This window comes from Lepidochelys olivacea (assembly GCF_965140295.1).
Source record: "Lepidochelys olivacea isolate rLepOli2 genome assembly, chromosome: 8".
Taxonomy (NCBI): domain Eukaryota; kingdom Metazoa; phylum Chordata; order Testudines; family Cheloniidae; genus Lepidochelys; species Lepidochelys olivacea.
The window spans coordinates 97108761-97124459 of record NC_140418.1 but is presented as its reverse complement, the minus strand read 5'-3'; the positions used below and the strand labels follow the sequence as shown (position 1 = coordinate 97124459).

The window sequence follows — 15699 nt, the reverse complement described above, 5'->3', positions numbered from 1 at the left end:
TCTATGCTTCAGTTATTCTGAGCTACAGAGCAGCACATAGGCAGCCATACATGTTACATACATTTAAGAACAGCCTAAGTGCCCTTCCCATGCACCTTCTGTGTTGCATTTCCTGAGAGGCATGTCATAAACAACTGGTCCATTGTGTATAACAGATTTGGTCTCCCTCACTCATATCTACTCTTGTCCTCTCTTCCCAGATTTTAATATATTAAGGCAAATTTTCAATAAAAACTTAAAAAGGAACTAACAAAAAGCATTTGGAATAATGAGCATCTCCTGATCTCTCACTGTTGTAACCCTTGCTCTCCCCCACTCTTTGTCTGTCATCCTTGTCTTTGTCACATCTAATTTAAATATAACCTTCTCCTTCTAGGCATCTGTTAAATGCCATGCACATCTATAGCACTGCATATATAAAAGAGTGGTCGTAGAAGCATTCATTATATTTAGTATTACATGCATTGCATCAAGTTTCTCTTCATGTTAGATGGGTGCGATACGAGAGACTAGGTGTTCAAGTGATTGATAATGAGATATAAAATTTTTCACTGTGATGATCTGGGGAATCTGTACAGCTTATTAATTCTGTTTGATATTGGAGTCTGTATATATCTTTATCAAACTGCAAACTCCATTTTGATTATGAGGTTTGGTTGCATTCTCTGTTGTCCTTTTACCTCCAGGATGGACTAGAATTTCAAGGGGGTAGTTAAACCTGGATGGTCCTCTATTCAAATAGATTTCAGAGTAACAGCCGTGTTAGTCTGTATTCGCAAAAAAAAAAAGGAGGACTTGTGGCACCTTAGAGACTAACCAATTTATTAGAGCATAAGCTTTCGTGAGCTACAGCTCACTTCCTCAGATGCATATCGTGGAAACTGCAGCAGGCTTTATATATACACAGAGAATATGAAACAATACCTATTCCCACCCCACTGTCCTGCTGGTAATAGCTTATCTAAAGTGATTTCCAGCACAAATCCAGGTTTTCTCACCCTCCACCCCCCCACACAAATTCACTCTCCTGCTGGTGATAGCCCATCCAAAGTGACAACTCTTTACACAATGTGCATGACAATCAAGCTGGGCTATTTCCTGCACAAATCCAGGTTCTCACATCCCCCCCACCCCCATACACACACAAACTCACTCTCCTGCTGGTAATAGCTCATCCAAACTGACCACTCTTCAAGTTATTCAAATAGAAGCACTCTAGACAATGGCCAACTCCTCTCCTTGAGAACTGGTTTATCAAGGAAGATCGCCTAGCAATTACATCACTTGGTAGAGGTCGGTGATTGCCAGAGGAGGTTGATCAGAGATCAGGTTTCAGAGTAACAGCCGTGTTAGTCTGTCTTTGCAAAAAGAAAAGGAGTACTTGTGGCACCTTAGAGACTAACCAATTTATTTGAGCATGAGCTTTCATGAGCTACAGCTCACTTCATCGGATGAGTCACCTGAAAGATGAGCTTGGAAAGTTATAAAAGGGCAGGAGCTGTTCTAATCTGGGTCTTTGGCCATTTTCACTAGTTCAAACTCAGGGGAGTTGCTGCAGGAGCCTGATGAGACAGACAGGCTGGGAGGGAGAGGAAACAAACCCTCCCTCTCTGAATGCAGATGGACCCCCAAGAGAAGTATGAACTAGAGTGAGGGGCCCTGCATTCTGTGTGTTCACTGTTTTCTAAATGATCTCTTGTGTTTTATCTCCGAAGTAAAGAGTTATGGTGTTTTAGAATCCTGTGCAGAGTCTGTCTGTCAGCTTTCACTAATGTGTGTCCCTGAAGAAGAAAACTGTAAATCAGAAGGCTCACACCTTCAGTGGAATTCTGGGGAACATATGTAAAAATTGGCACATATCTCCTTTGTAACCTACATATCATAGGGAAGGGCTGAGAATATAGTCCTAATTGGACTGCATTATGTTTCTACTCATCATTATTTAGCTATCAGCAATGGGCATGATAGATAAAGTTAACACAGGCCACCTGTTTCCAGTTTGTATTGGTAGAAATGTGTGTGTCTAGTTTAGGTCACTAGAATATCTGTCCAGGATAGAAATACAACTCTTTGGAGACAACAAAATTTGTCTCTTATATATTTATGATTAAATTTAAACCAAGAAGCCAGCAGGAATATGAGTGCTGCATCATTGCATCAGCTAATCCTAGTTTTACATGAATGACAATGAGGTCAGATCTGTGTGCGCTGCTAATGCTGCTAATCTGCTTCTGGGGCCAGGAGATCAGTCTCTATTGTGTTGACAAATTCACATCATTTGAATGGGAGAAAAACAAAACACAAACCTAAACAAAAAATGCTGGTTTCTGTTCGATTCATTTTTGGTCTGTATAAAGTAAATTGTCCTCTCTAGACCTCATTTCATAAAGACCAATCACGCAGCTATTAGACATATAAAAGCTGATATTAAATTGGATGCTTGGTACAGAGCATCACAATGCAATCATTTTAGTATTGCATTAGCTAATGGGGGTTTGAAAAGCAGCTGCAGAAATACCGCCTACGGCTCTCCGAGGACCCTGCTTGGAATAATATTTTTATCAGGTCCTTTTTTTGCTGAGAAAAAAGCAATACTTTCCCCTACAGAAGCATTATAAACCTATTTGAAATGTAAGTTTCCTTGCTTCATAAGATGACTGTTTGCACAGATTTGCCCATAACACACCCAAACCAAACAGTATCATGAAGCTATTTTTCACTTACACTCCAGCTACGAACATATATCTCAAAGAGATAGGAACAGACATCCTATTGTTAAATTTTTTATTCCCTTCTTCAAAAATTAACACCACAGTAAAGTTAAATGTCAACATGCAACACTAGACGCTGTCCTTGATGGGCCAGTGAACCATGTATGTTACACAGAGGTTGATAAAAGCAACAAGTTTTAGGAAGATCATCTGGGGACTAGCGCTCCTCCCCATTTCATGACTACAGTGATCCAGCCTAGAAAGATCATCCATTCCGAGACTGCCTCACACTTTGAGAAAAAAAATCCCTTTTCATGGCTCTTGGTAGCAGCCTGATTTAAGGTAATATCTTCCCTGAATGTATAATAAAAAAATTGCTTATGGACAGAATTGTCGTAAGTGTTCAGTACCAACAATTTGGCCATATTTTCAGAAAAGGTCAGCATCCACTTAGGCATCTAAATAAACTGTCAATGGGAGCTTCTGGCTTTTGAGCATTTTTTGAAAATCTGGCCCTGGTTGTGGGTGCCAGGCATTTTTGAAGATCTGGCTGAGGCTTTTCGAAATCTGGCCTTGTATGCACCTGCCATCTCAAAGGATCCCAAAGCTTTTCATAAACCATGAAACAAACACCATCAAATGCAGACATCTCATAAAGGAATGGAAGTTAAAAGCCGTCTAAGGAGACAGCATGGTGCGTCCCTTCAGAAAAGTGTGAGGGAGGGAAAATTTATCCAGAAACACCTGGGAAAACCCCTCTAAATCTACAGGTGCAATTTTGCCCCCATAGCAAACTGCAAGTGCATGAGACCAAGAAGTGACACACCTTCAATTGACAGCAAGCAAAATATTGTGGGACAAAATTTACACAAGCTGAGGATCTGGCTTCCAAAATACATTTTAAACCAAGCCCCACATTCTCAAATAAAGAAGTTATAAGTGCTATTAAGTTATCAAAGAGAGTATGCAGAAGCAGCAAGTTTGCAAATAAAATACACAGATCTTGGGAAAGAAGACTGAATATGTCACAATGGTGCTGGAACAACAAAGAGGAGAAAGGGGCAATACCCATGAATGAACAGGATGTGAAAAGGCAAATGCCCAGGTAGGAAAGCCTGGAAAAATCTAGTACAGGAAAACACCTTGAGCAGTGCCCTAATGAAGTAGTTTCCTAATTAAATACCAGACTTTAATAGCATGAATGGGGATGACCCACTGGGGAATCTGAGCAGAAGGATAAAGGATTATCAAAACTGATAACATTATGGGTTGTTCTATATTTAGCCATCTAGAATTTGGATCAGCCACCAAAAAGACAGACTTATTACTATCCCAGAGGAAAACAGAAATAAATATATTAAATCATAAATTAATACAGACTTGTGTCAAGTACAACCGACTAGGGGGAGAGATCATCTTAACAACATTAACTTAGCACAGATCCAGCTTTTGAGAGCCTGGATAAAAATTGAGAGAAATTATTTGTTGAAAGATTCTGTACATAGAATCATAGAATATCAGGGTTGGAAGGGACCCCAGAAGGTCATCTAGTCCAACCCCCTGCTCGAAGCAGGACCAATTCCCAGTTAAATCATCCCAGCCAGGGCTTTGTCGAGCCTGACCTTAAAAACCTCTAAGGAAGGAGATTCTACCACCTCCCTAGGCAACGCATTCCAGTGTTTCACCACCCTCATAGTGAAAAAGTTTTTCCTAATATCCAATCTAAACCTCCCCCACTGCAACTTGAGACCATTACTCCTCGTTCTGTCATCTGCTACCATTGAGAACAGTCTAGAGCCATCCTCTTTGGAACCCCCTTTCAGGTAGTTGAAAGCAGCTATCAAATCCCCCCTCATTCTTCTCTTCTGCAGACTAAACAATCCCACTTCCCTCAGCCTCTCCTCATAAGTCATGTGTTCCAGACCCCTTATCATTTTTGTTGCCCTTCGCTGGACAATCTCCAATTTATCCACATCCTTCTTGTAGTGTGGGGCCCAAAACTGGACACAGTACTCCAGATGAGGCCTCACCAATGTCAAATAGAGGGGAACGATCACGTCCCTCGATCTGCTCGCTATGCCCCTACTTATACATCCCAAAATGCCATTGGCCTTCTTGGCAACAAGGGCACACTGCTGACTCATATCCAGCTTCTCATCCACTGTCACCCCTAGGTCCTTTTCTGCAGAACTGCTGCCTAGCCATTCGGCCCCTAGTCTGTAGCGGTGCATTGGATTCTTCCGTCCTAAGTGCAGGACTCTGCACTTATCCTTATTGAACCTCATCAGATTTCTTTTGGCCCAATCCTCCAATTTGTCTAGGTCCTTCTGTATCCTATCCCTCCCCTCCAGCGTATCTACCACTCCTCCCAGTTTAGTATCATCCGCAAATTTGCTGAGAGTGCAATCTACACCATCCTCCAGATCATTTATGAAGATATTGAACAAAACCGGCCCCAGGACCGACCCCTGGGGCACTCCACTTGACACCGGCTGCCAACTAGACATGGAGCCATTGATCACTACCCGTTGAGCCCAACAATCTAGCCAGCTTTCTACCCACCTTATAGTGCATTCATCCAGCCCATACTTCCTTAACTTGCTGACAAGAATACTGTGGGAGACCGTGTCAAAAGCTTTGCTAAAGTCAAGATACAATACATCCACTGCTTTCCCTTCATCCACAGAACCAGTAATCTCATCATAAAAGGCGATTAGATTAGTCAGGCATGACCTTCCCTTGGTGAATCCATGCTGGCTGTTCCTGATCACTTTCCTCTCATGCAAGTGCTTCAGGATTGATTCTTTGAGGACCTGCTCCATGATTTTTCCAGGGACTGAGGTGAGGCTGACTGGCCTGTAGTTCCCAGGATCCTCCTTCTTCCCTTTTTTAAAGATTGGCACTACATTAGCCTTTTTCCAGTCATCCGGGACTTCCCCCGTTCGCCACGAGTTTTCAAAGATAATGGCCAATGGCTCTGCAATCACAGCCGCCAATTCCTTCAGCACTCTCGGATGCAACTCGTCCGGCCCCATGGACTTGTGCACGTCCAGCTTTTCTAAATAGTCCCTAACCACCTCTTTCTCCACAGAGGGCTGGCCATCTCTTCCCCATTTTGTGATGCCCAGCGCAGCAGTCTGGGAGCTGACCTTGTTAGTGAAGACAGAGGCAAAAAAAGCATTGAGTACATTAGCTTTTTCCACATCCTCTGTCACTAGGTTGCCTCCCTCATTCAGTAAGGGGCCCACACTTTCCTTGGCTTTCTTCTTGTTGCCAATGGAACATGGAACAGAGTAAAAACTGTACGCTCTTTAGTTATCTCAAGTGCACAGCAAACTGTTGATACTAAAATAATAAGAAATTATAGTTAATTCCCAGATGAAACTGAATGGGCTGAGTCTCTCTAAAAGGGAATATACATGTGGCAGGATCATAGGCACAAGGTATGGCAAGTTTCAGATTTTTGACTATTTAAATCCCTATTCTGCCAACACTTACCCACTAATAATAATAACAGTAGTAGTTATATCCTCAGCATATCTCAAGGCACTTTGCAATCTTTAATTTATTTACCCTCAAAACCCCACTGTAAAGTAGGGAAGTACTGTTATCCCAATGGTATGAATGAGGAACTGAGGGACAGAGGGTATGTCTACACACCCCGCAGAAACAAGCAGTGTGATAAGTACCATGATCATGGCAAAATTAATCAAAGACTAGACTAGGTTGGGTCATAAGAAGATAGATCAAAATAATTAAATCACCTTTAAATTATGCAATGATGGGCAAACACTTTTAAAACATCTAGTTTACACTGTCTAATGCCCTCTCTCAACCACAGAATTTAAGAGAATAGTGATCTTTCGGCATATATCATTAGTGTCTGTTATTCAACACACAATGTTACTACATGAATTGCACCTGGTCTCTGCACAAGTTTGACTATCATCACTTCTGCAGTATATACAGCATATGTTTGCCCAGAAGTCTTACATTAGCACTAACTAATATGAGATGGTGCTGACATGTCAGGCAGTCCTGAATATCTGTTCCCCTCACTTTATAAGGGCAGCACTTAAGGTATCTACAGGACACAGAGGTATCTGCTGTAAATCTGGCCTAATTAAACATGTCAGTTATTAATGAGAAAGACTGAAAATGATTCCTATATTGCTCCAAACTATCCATTCATCCAGGGAGCATTAGCTGTGGGGGACGGACACAAGTCAAAGAATTAAAAAATATTAGGGCTGTGAAGCGATGAAAAAATTAATCATGATTAATTGCGTGATTAATCGCACTGCTAAACATTAATAGAATACCATTTATTTAAATATTTTGGGATGTTTTCTACATTTTCAAATATATTGATTTCAATTACAACACAGAATACAAAGTGTACAGTGCTCACTTTATATTTCTTTTTGATTACAAATATTTGCACTGTAAAAAAAACAAAAGAAAAAGTATTTTTCAATTCACCTAATACAAGTACTACAGTGCAATTGCTTTATCATGAAAGTTGAACTAAGAAATGTAGACTTATGTAAAAAAAAACTGCATTCAAAAATAAAACAATGTAAAATTTTAGAGGCTGAAGTTCACTCAGTCCTACTTCTTGTTCAGCCAATCGCTCAGACCAACAAGTTTGTTTACATTTGCAGGAGATAATGCTGCCTGCTTCTTGTTTACAGTGTCACCTGAAAGTGAGAACAGGCGTTCGCATGGCACTGTTGTAGCCGGCATCGCAAGATATTTACGTGCCAGATGCACTAAAGATTTATATGTCTCTTCACGCTTCAACCACCATTCCAGGGGACATGGGTCCATGCTGATGACGGGTTCTCCTTGATAACACTCCAAAGCAGTATGGACTGATGCATGTTCATTTTCATTATTTGAGTCAGATACCCAGTGGTGAGCTGGAGCCGGTTTGCACTGGTTCGCGCGAACCAGTTGTTAAATTTAGAAGCAGTTTTAGAACCGGTTGTTAGGGCCCCCTGAGCTCCCGGCCGGGGAGGCTCCCCCAGCCCCTCCCCCGCCTTCCTCCCTCTTGCAGAGCCTCAGCGTGCCGTGCCGCCGGCCCCAGCGCTCTGGACTGCTCCTGGGCAGCTCTGCAGCGCCTGCCGCTTTGAGCAGCATGGTAAGGGGGTGGGGCTGTGAGCTCCAGCGGGCCGCGTGGCATCCATACACGCTGCCCTGAGCAGCATGGTAAGGGGGCTGGGCTGGGGCTGGGAGGAGGGGTTGGATAAGGAGCAGGGAGCTGTTGGAGGGGGCGGAGGTTCTGGGGGGTGCGGTCACGGGACGGGAAACGGGGGGGGGGGGTTGGGTAGGCAGTTGCTGCCCCAGAAAGTCCCAGCCAGGCTGGGGCTCGGCTGGGGCAGCCCCCCAGGCCAAGGGGGCCCCGACTCGCGGCGCTAGGGAGGGTGCATGGTGTAGGGCTCAGTGTTATAGACGGGGGCTGTTGGAGACAGAGCCGACTTTAGGCACCAGCAAAACAAGCAGGTGCTTGGGGCTGCACATTTCTAGGGGCAGCATTCCGGCGCTGCCCCCGCCGCCCCAGCTCGCCTCCGCCTCTCCCCTGAGCGTGCCGCCGCCGCTCCACTTCTCTACCCTCCCAGGCTTGCCACATGCCAAACAGCTGCTTCGCGCGGCAAGCCTGGGAGGGAGGGAGAGAGGGAGAAGCCGAGCGGCGGCACGCTCGGGGGAGGTGGCGGTGGTGGAGCGGAGGTGAGCTGGGGCGGGGAGCCGTTCCTCTACCCCCCCCTCGTTACTTCCTGTGCTCCCCCGCCCACCCTTGCTCACCTCCGCTCCGCTTGCTCCCCTGAATGCGCTGCCTCGCCTGAGAGGGATGGGGGAGAAGCGGAGCGGCGGCATGTTCAGGGGAGCAGGCAGAGCGGAGGTGAGCTAGGGCGGGCGGTTGCAGGGGGAAGCCACAGGAAGCAATGGGGGGGGGAAATGTGGCACGCCCGGGGGAGGAGGTGGAGCCAGGGATTTGGGAAGGGGTTGGGAAGGGGTGGAGCCGGGGGTGGGAGGACATGAAAAAAAGCGGGGGCCGCGAAAAATTTTTTTGCTTGGGGCAGCAAAAATCCTAGAGCCGGCTCTGGCTGGAGAAGGGGCTCGGTGCTAGAGAGGAGTGCATGGAGCTGCACCGTTTTGGGGGTGCGGGGCTATAGAAGGGCTGCGGGGCCCCATGTCCTGTGTCGGGGCAGGGGCCGCGCTGCTGCTGGTACCTGCACTGTGCAGCCATCCGGGCAGCTGCTCCAGGGCCCCATGCGCAGAGGCTGATCCGATGCCGCCTCGCTCAGCAGCCGCGGCCGAGCTCCATGCTGCTTCCTGCGTGGCCCAGGAAGCGCAGCCAGCTGCTCTGGGCAGGGGAATCAGGCACCATGTGACTGGGGCCGCGTAGGGCCGAGGAGCCAGGCCCCTGGCAGCAGCAACCTCCTCTGCCCCAGGAGCCGGGCAGGGCCGGCTGGTGCCATGGCTGGGGGCTGCCTTGGGCATGCTGGGGCGAGCCCCACCCCAGTCTCTCCTGCTCCTGTGCTGTGGGGCTGTCTGGCCTCCGCCGCTTGGGGGCACTCACATCCCAGGGTAGGGAGTCAGGCAGACAGCAGCCTTTGCCTGCAGGGAGCTGCTGCCCCACATGCCGGGAGCGACCCCACTGATGCAAGGACTGCAGGACTCCTGCGCCACCAGCAGGCACCTGGGATGGAGAACGGGCCTGGGGAGGGCAGGGGGGCAGGACAGAGCCTGGGGGGCGGGAGGGGGCAGGACAGAGGCACATCCCTTAAATCAGAACTTTTTATAGGGAACCGGTTAAGATTTTGGCAGCTCATCACTGCAGGTACCACCAGCAGAAGACTGTTTTTCTTTTTTGCTGGTTTGGGTTCTGTAGTTTCCGCATCAGAGTGTTGCTCTTTTTAGCCCTGGTCTACACTGGGGGTGGGGTGGGGGGGGCGATTGATCTAAGTTATGCAACTTCAACTACGTGAATAACATAGCTGAAGTCGACGTACTTAGATCGACTTACCCTGGTGTCTTCACCGTGGTGAGTTGACTGCTGCTGCTACCCCGTCAACTCCACCTGCGCCTCTCACTGCGGTGTAGTACAGGAGTCAACAGGAGAGCACTTGGAGATCAATTTATCGCATCTAGACTAGATGCGATAAATCGATCCCCGCTGGATCGATCGCTGCCCACTGATCCAGCTGGTAGTGTAGTCTTACCCTAAGATTTCTGTTTAGCATATCTAGCACGTAAACACCTTGCAATGCCAGCTACAAATGTGCCAAGCAAATGCCTGTTCTCATTTTCTGGTGACATTGTAAATAAGAAGAGGGCAGCATTATCTCCTGCAAACATAAACAAACTTGTTTGTCTCTTAGTGATTGGCTGAAAAAGAAGTCAGACTGAGTGGACTTGTAGGCTCTGAAGTTTTACATTGTTTTGTTTTTGAGTATAGTTATGTAAAAAAAAATCTACATTTGTAAGTTGCATTTTCACGACAGATATTGCACTACAGTACTTGTATGAGGTGAATTGAAAAATACTATTTCTTTTATCATTTTTACAGTGCAAATATTTATGATAAAAATATACACTTTGATTTCAGTTACAACACAGAATACAATATATATGAAAATGTAAAAAAAATCCAAAATATTTTATAAATTTCACTTGGTATTCTATTGTTTAACATTGTGATTAAAACTGCAATTAATTGTGATTAATTTTTTAAATCACAATTAATTTTTTGAGTTAATCGTGTGAGTCAACTGTGATTAATCGACAGCCCTAAAAATATGTCTCATATTTAAGTCAATTCAGAGAGATGAGACTTTTTTTTGTGTTCTGGGTAGGTAGGGAGGTGGCACTGGCATAGTATAAAAAATACCCTAGAAAATCTTATTGAAATGTGTTTTTAATGCAGCTGAATGAGTGTGAACATTCATGTTGTCTAGCTAGCAATTAGACATTTACATAGCCTTCTAGAACAGAGCCATCTGCTGGGGGAAGCCATGTAGTACAGAACTAAACAGGTCAAGGGACTACTTATTTATACTGTAATAGTTTCTTGGTAAATTTAAACACTGGGTCAGATACTCAGCTGGTGCAAATTAGCATAGCTGATCTGGGCTCACATTTCTTAAACATATTAGGGGGCTCATAAGCATTCACATTTCCCAAAAAGAAAAGGAGTACTTGTGGCACCTTAGAGACTAACCAATTTATTTGAGCATAAGCTTTCATGAGCTACAGCTCACTTCATCGGATGCATAAAACTTTCACCTCAGTTACAGCCATGTATGCGTGTGCTTCTCTGAATCAGAGACTGGCCCCAAGATTTTTACTGTAATATTTTGAATATAAATAGTAAATATATTTTGAACTATTAATAATAATTATTATTATTACTTGCATTGTGACAGCACCCAAAGATCTCAATCAGGATCAAGCCCTATTATGCAAGCGACTCTACAAACTCAAAGTAACAGATAGTCCCTAGCCCAAAGAATAGAAGTCAGTGGAAGTTTTGGCTGAATAAGAAACTGAGTAAGAGAGACAGATCTTCTGCTGCAGAATATCCTCCATGGCCCAAATTCAGTGGGTGGATCCACCTGGTAGAGTGGTGTAAAGGGCCAGAGCACAGTCCAGGTTTGGGCTTACTGAATTCCAAGATCTGGCTCAAATCAGTTGTCTGTCACAATCCGCTCTTCCCTGGTCGCTTAATATTCCCATTCCTTTTTCTCTTTAAGAAAATAAAAAGATTTTAAACTCAGTGCCCTATGTGTATATGTGCGCACACAGTGTACAACACAGTAGACAACTACAGCACTGGTCAAAAGTGGATTTGAATTAGTGACCCAGAGGTGAAAGGCTCTGTAGCCCAATTACCAGTCCCTCTGAGCAATCCACTCCCCCACCCCACCTGGATAAACTGTGGACTTTAACATATAACTCGAACAATATTGCTTCTATAGGGCAGGCTGAAGATGCTCCATATCCACAAAGAAATAGACTAATTTTAAATGTATATGTAAATTGTTAAAAAAAAGAGAGCATATGCCTTAACTTGCTGATTTTATTAAATATATGCATGAGAAATGTTGTTATAAAAATGTACAGTTTTACAGGAATTTAATTATATTTCTGAAATTACTTATATTTGTAAAAACAAGTGAAGTTATGGTGTACAAATGCATGATTAGTTTATGTATGACTATGGGCTCTTGTTCTCCTGCGGTGAACAGAGGAGGAGGCAGGGTCCAGCTAGACTCTGTGGGTACTCTGCTAAAAAGACCCCCAGCAGCAAGTCTTAGAGCCTGGCTGTACAGACTTGGGCTTGTCCTACGGCACAAAAAATAGCAGTGTAGATGTTCCCACTTGGTCTGGAGCTCGAGCTCTGAGACCCACCCCTTGTGCCAGGTTTCAGAGCCCAGACTCCAGTCCAAGCTGGTGTCTACATTGCTATTTTTAGCCCCGTAGCAGGAACCTCCTTCTATCCTTGCCTCACCCCTTCCCCACATCTAATTGACCTTTTATTTTCAATTTTCCCCTGAACACTTCTCTTTTCCTTTGTCAGTTTTCCCCTGAACACTTCTCTTTTCCTTTGTCTATGCCCTTTGAGTCCCCTCTAAAACATATATATTGTGTATAACTATATTTAATTCTATAGCAGTACTGACAACCCCAAGGTTTCAAAAATAATGAAATCAGGCTCCCAAATAATTATGAGATAGAGTTAAAAACCACGAAATTGTAAAAAATATTAATGTTGGTGTGCTACAGCAGTGCCTCCTTGAACACCCTCATAGGTGTGTCTGCCTCAGTTTCTCCTTTCAGAATCCCCAATAGCTCCACTGCAGGCTCTTTTGCTTAAATAACAGCTCTTTTGGGGCCCAGTTTATTACCAGAACATAGTTCAAAAAGTCCTCAACAAAAGTCCCAAACTTAGTCCATTTCCCACACTCAATGTACATAATGCTTAAAACCCTACTCTTCTCAGTGGGGACCACACCACACACGCGCAGCATCTCTGCTGGGAGTCCTTCTGTACCATACTCCAGTGTCTTCTGCCAAAGTTAGATTCCTTGTCAGTTTTCTTCTATCTCTCGGCTAGGATGGCCACTCCAGGCCTTGCAGCTAGAATGGAACCCCACTTTTCCCAGCAGGAACCCCTACAGCCTCTTTGCTAGGAGATCATCCTCACCAGCAGAGCATCCCTCCCTATCCTTGGCCTCCTCATTGTTCCCCTGGGTTCAGCTTTCTGGTACTAAGACATCAGCAGGTGAGCTGCACTGCTGTTCCCCTGTCTTCATCCTCTCTGGCCCTCGGCTTTGACTCTCCAGCTTAAAAATCGGTAGGCAACTCCCTCTGTTGCTCTCTGGCCTTTACTCTCTCCAGCCCTGGCTCTCTAGCTTGGGGAAGTTAGCCAGCAAATGCCTATTATTATTATTGCTCTCCTATCATCATGCGTCCTATGGAACCACCTACAGTTTCCTTCAGGGACCTTCCAGAGTCTCCCAGGTCTCTCACCTGCCTTTTTCCTGAATAATTGAGTCTGCACGCTAGGGCAACCCTAACTCACCAGGTCTCTCACCCTCTAGAGCCCAGCTGCCCTCTTTTAAACCCAACTGGGAGGCAGCTGATGAATCACAGGTGCACTGAGCCTACTCCCTCTGAAAAGGCTGGCATCACCCTATGACAGTGGGGTTCTGTTTATTTATTTTGTTGTGTTTGAGCCTTTAGGATTCACATTTCTAAGCTGTTCTGCGCAACCATGAGACTCAAAACTTATTTTTGTTTTTAAATGAAAGCTGAGATTGTGATATATTCACCTGACTCTAGGAGCTGGTGCTTTAAGAAAAACACCAAATATTGCAAGAGATACTGGCTCAGATCCTACTCTGTAGTTTGGCCACTTTGCTTTGCACCACCAGCAGCTTCTGGCCCTATATACAGGATAGCTATCCATGGAAGGACCACCCCAGGTTGGGAGGGCCATCCAGTGGGATAGGGTTAGTCTAGTAGCTCCTACATGTCCTCACTCTACTGTTGTCAGCACAGGGAACATGGCAGAGGTTTTCTTTCCTATATCCTACTAATCTTTGGCTGTTATAGCATCCCTTTTGGGCCACCGGCAGATAGAATGACTTAGAGTAGATAAAAGGCTTTTGTTCTGCATTATGCCAAGGAACTGCACAGGCACACAGCTGGCCCAGAACTGCGGGAGTGCAAAGGTCACCTTTGTACCCCTCTCCTGAGCTGTGCTATGCATTTCTCAACCATAACTAAGGAGCTGGGCCATTATGTCTACTGTTGTTATTAAACCATTTGCTATTATTTCTATAGTGCCCTAAGAGCTGTACAGCAGGAGACCTATCCCAAACTAATTACAGGTTACCTGTCCAAAAGAGTTTACAGTCTAGGAGAATAATATAGAACATTACAACATGAAATCAGAGTGGAACATACTTATTATCAATGTGTGATATAATTATATTTGGTATGGGGAAAATGTGATAGCATGTATGTGCATGAGGGGCTTGGAAGGATTAGATTTTTATCAGTAAATGTTGGTAAATGTTGATATCACCACACACAAGAACATAAGAATGGCCATACTGAGTGAGACAAATGGTCCACCTAGCCCAGTACCCTCTCTTCTGAAAGGTGGTTGATGCCAGATGCTTCAGAGGGAGTGAACAGAACAGGGCAATTTATCCAGTGATCTACCCCGTCATCCATACCCAGCTTCTATCAGTCAGAGGTTTAACGACACCCAGAGCATGGGGTTGCATCTCTGACCATCTTGGCTAATAGCCATTGATGGACCTATCATCTATGAACTGATCTAATTCTTTTTTTAATCCAGTTATACTTTTGGCCTCCATAATATCCCCTGGCAATCACAAGGGTGTGCATTGTGTGAAGTACTTCCTTATGTTTATTTTAAATCTGATGCCTATTAATTTCATTGGGTGACCCCTGATTCCTGTGTTATGTGAAGGGGTAAATAACACTTTATTCACTTTCTCCACATCATTCACAATATTGTAGACCTCTGTCATATCTCTCCTCAGTCATCTCTTTTCCAAACTGAACAGTCCTAGACTTTTAAATCTCCCCTCATATACAACCAGTTCCGTACCCCTAGTCATTTTTGTTGCTCTCCTCTGTACTTTTTCCCAATTCTAAAATATATTTTTTGAGATGGAGTGATCAGAACTGAACGCAGTATTCAAGGTGTGGGTGTACCATGTATTTATACAGTGGCAATATGATGTTGTCTGTTTTACTATCTATCCCTTTCCCAGTGGTTTCTGACATTCTGTTAGTTTTTTTACTGCTGCTGCACATTTAATAGGTGTTGTCAGAAAATTATCCATATTGACTCCAAGATCTCTTTCTTGAGTGGTAACAACTAATTTAGACTCCATCATTTTGTATGTATAGTTGGGATTATATTTTCCAATGTGTATTACTTTGCATTTATCAGACCTAGTACAGACTCTGCTATTTACTTCTCTCCACTGTGCAGTGTGGATGTTTATTCCTACCCTTTGTTTCCTGTCTTTTAACCAGTTACTGATACATAAGAGGACCTCTTATCCCATGACTCTTTACTGTGCTTAATAGACTTTGGTGAGTGTAGGGGCAAGGTTGTGGAAGATTGGCGAGGAGCTAAGTGGTGGACTGAGTATGTGACTGGAGGTAAGTGGAGGATGCAGGCAGTTTCAATGAACTTTGTCCGACAGACCCTGCCAAAAGATATTGTAGCATAGCTCAGCATATTTTTGCCTGTAAACGAGTCAGTTTATGTAATGAGCATAAATCGTACATATAAGAATGTAACCAGCTGTTGACCCCATGTAACCTCGAGATAAGCACGGAAAATATAGCGCCGCAGAGAACTCCCCCCCGGCGGAGTCCTGCCTGGTCAGCTGAACGGCCAGAGTCCCCTGCAGCCCCTCCGCGCATCCTAGGG

General features: G+C 44.6%; 1 protein-coding gene across 1 annotated transcript in view; it reads right to left on the bottom strand.

Annotated features, from left to right (window-relative positions):
• Positions 1-15699, bottom strand: part of SLC1A7 (solute carrier family 1 member 7) — a 94387-nt gene that overhangs the window by 71179 nt on the left and 7509 nt on the right. The gene's annotated exons all lie outside the window — the stretch shown is intronic.